Source organism: Limulus polyphemus, unplaced genomic scaffold (assembly GCF_000517525.1).
Source record: "Limulus polyphemus unplaced genomic scaffold, Limulus_polyphemus-2.1.2 Scaffold5920, whole genome shotgun sequence".
NCBI lineage: Eukaryota > Metazoa > Arthropoda > Merostomata > Xiphosura > Limulidae > Limulus > Limulus polyphemus.
The window spans coordinates 2,570-5,769 of NW_013671530.1; the positions used below are offsets into that span (position 1 = coordinate 2,570).

The 3,200-nt window shown below is 34.3% G+C and overlaps 1 protein-coding gene across 1 annotated transcript in view; it reads left to right on the forward strand.

The window, feature by feature from the left end:
• The first annotated feature begins 1,971 nt into the window (after positions 1-1,971).
• LOC106473142 overlaps positions 1,972-3,200 on the forward strand; it is a 26,979-nt gene continuing 25,750 nt past the window's right edge. The window contains exon 1 of the mRNA XM_013933822.2: positions 1,972-2,126. The gene's annotated coding sequence lies outside the window, so the exon portion shown is untranslated. The remainder of the gene's footprint in view (positions 2,127-3,200) is intronic.

Here is a 3,200-nt window from a genome sequence, read left to right on the forward strand (position 1 = left end):
TGTTGTATATTGTATGTCGTATGTTTGGTAGTTGTTGTATATTGTATGTTGTATATTTAGTAGTGGTTGTATATTGTATGTTGTATATTGTATGTCGTATGTTGTATATTTAGTAGTGGTTGTATATTGTATGTTGTATATTTAGTAGTGGTTGTATATTGTATATTGTATGTTGTATATTTAGTAGTGGTTGTATATTGTATGTCGTATGTTGTATATTTAGTAGTGGTTGTATATTGTATATTGTATGTTGTATATTTAGTAGTAGTTGTATGTTGTATGTCGTATGTTGTATATTTAGTAGTGGTTGTATATCGTATGTCGTATGTTGTATATTGTATGTCGTATGTTGTATATCGTATGTCGTATGTTGTATATTGTATGTCGTATGTTGTATATCGTATGTCGTATGTTGTATATTGTATGTCGTATGTTGTATATTTAGTAGTGGTTGTATATTGTATGTCGTATGTTGTATATTTAGTAGTAGTTGTATGTTGTATGTCGTATGTTGTATATTTAGTAGTAGTTGTATATTTAGTAGTGGTTGTATGTTGCTGTTGTTGGGTATGGGCACTCTTCCAGATTGGAACATCATCTCCGAACTGTGAACAAAAAGTGTGGTTTGGGTCTTTGAGAGGCATGTCGCTGACATACGTGATAAACAGTGTAGGGCCAAGTACCCCTCATTGAGAGACACCCGCCTCCGGAGTGCAGCACTGTGCCCTCAACATTCACTCTGATGCTCCTATCGTCCAGGAAGTTAGAAACCCAGCGAACACTTTCTATGGGGAGTCCCAATTTGGACAGTTTGTATCTGAGTCCGTTGTGCCATACTTTAGCGAATGTTTTTTCAAAATCTAGAAATCGTCCGACTATACATTGTTTTTTATTAAAGCCGTGTATTATGTCTTCCGTTAATCTTATGAGATGATCTGTTGTTTGTTTTGCTTTTCGGAAGCCATCTTGTATTTCCGGGAGTATTGATTTAGTTTCAAGGTAACTTATGAGTCTGCTAATGGAGTATTGATTTAGTTTCAATGTAAATTATGAGTCTACTAATGGAGTATTGATTTACTTTCAAGTTGATTTATGAGTCTACTAATGGAGTATTGATTTAGTTTCAAGTTGATTTATGAGTCTACTAATGGAGTATTGATTTAGTTTCAAGTTGATTTATGAGTCTACTAATGGAGTATTGATTTAGTTTCAAGTTGATTTATGAGTCTACTAATGGAGTATTGATTTAGTTTCAAGTTGATTTATGAGTCTACTATTTATGATTTTTTCAGGTAACTTTTCCTAATTATTCATAAATTGATTGTTTATGTTTGAGTCATCACTCGCCTTTAAAGAACAATCCAAGAATTCTTCTTTATCGGTATGATTTGTTTTGTGAATTTCGTACAAAGCTGTTCAAGGGCTATGTACGCTATCCGTTCCTAATTTAGAAGTTATAAACTAGAGGAAAGGCAGCTCCATCTAACGTCAACTGTTGGGCTGCATGTTCGGTGACGGGATTCGAACTCGTGACCCACAGGTTATGAGAAGAATGCCCTAATCACCACGCCATGTCGGGCACCTTTCTACTTGAACCCGACTTCCTATTGTCGATGCGCATAAAATATATTTTAATACAATTGATTTTCAAGTTTATTATTGTACTAGTTTTAGATAAACATTATACTAACACTTACTACTTGTTCTGCGCATGCTCGCTCGTTTGCTATACACCTTGCTGATATAACGTTGTCTCGGATGTAGGTTTATTTGACAGAGTTTATTTTGAATTACTTCACCAGTCTGCGGACAGTAGAAGTTGTCTTTTTTCAGCATTAAGAGACTCCCATTTCGTCACGTTTTTTTTTATAATACTTTTACTGAAGAATCAGTCGTATTCATGTGATTGTGTTGGAATTATTGATTAGATAATTTGTTAGTATTATCCCGGTGAGTAGGTCAGTGATAGTGAGGAAACAAAGAGCAGTGGTAACGCCCACTCAAAGTCATGAGGAGGTAGGCGTCGCCACAGGTGAAGATAATTGGTGATGATCATTAGTAGGTGGAAGGACAAGGAGCAGTTAACACTAACAGTGGTTTTACTTCTTGAAGCTAAGGTCAGAAAGGTTAGTAAAATATTCTCACTGTTTAGAATATCAATAATTGATTTTATTTTATTTATTAAAAAATAATTAAAGAGAAACAGTAAAATTAAAAGACGGTATAAACTGGTGGAGGATAATGGAATTAAAGTATTTTTAGTTGCGAGCTTTGAGCCTATTTTTTTGTTACCCAAACAGAATGATCTTTGAATATTCTGATTTACGTCACTGAGGCCTTCGGGATTTTTTGTTTTTTTTTACTGATTTGTTGTTGTTGGTTAACGCTTTAATAATTATCTACTAAGGTTATTAAACAAAATAAGATATTTAAAAAACAAAGAAACTTTACTCGGTTAGGACTAATATTGTAAAAACTTTAAATACCTTGAAATTAGCACTTCCTCTGGCAGTTTATTTTCAGCCGCAACATATCGGCTCATAAAACGGCTCTGAGGTTGTTGTTTTTTTTAAGCACAAACTTTTAGTCCATAGTTCCATCATCTTTTGAGATCTAATTACAGTTTTGGACTTAAGAGGTCTAACTCTTTCGATTGATATATTTGATCACGCCCAAGGTCTCATAGGTTAATTTACCCTAATTCTGCCTAAAATTGGGAGTAAGCTGGCAGAGATCCTAATAAGTAATAAAATCGAATCGGGTGCACAAAAATATAGCCAATAAAAAGGAAAAACAAAACAAAACAGTGTCACAGATTAATTTAATTTAATCGTGCCGCGGTTATTGAGGATTCCCTCTTGTAAAGACAAATATTTAAAATACTGATGTGATATCAGCTTTAGAAGCGATTTTTTTTTCAAAGAGGAAAATATCACCGCCGATTGATATTTGGTTTTGTATTTTATAAAGAGAAGCCTAGAGTGATTTCTAAAATTGATTCAAGCTGTGCTTGGTTCAAGGGTTCGTATCTCTACGGTAGATAGAATGCATACAACCCATTGAGTAGCTTTGCACTAAAAACAGCCCACTCTCCAGTGGGGCAACGGTATATCTGAAGGCTTATAAACGCTAAATACCAGGTTTCGATACCCGTCGTGGGCACAGAAAAACTTTACCACAACTCAAGTTCACTTTTTCTA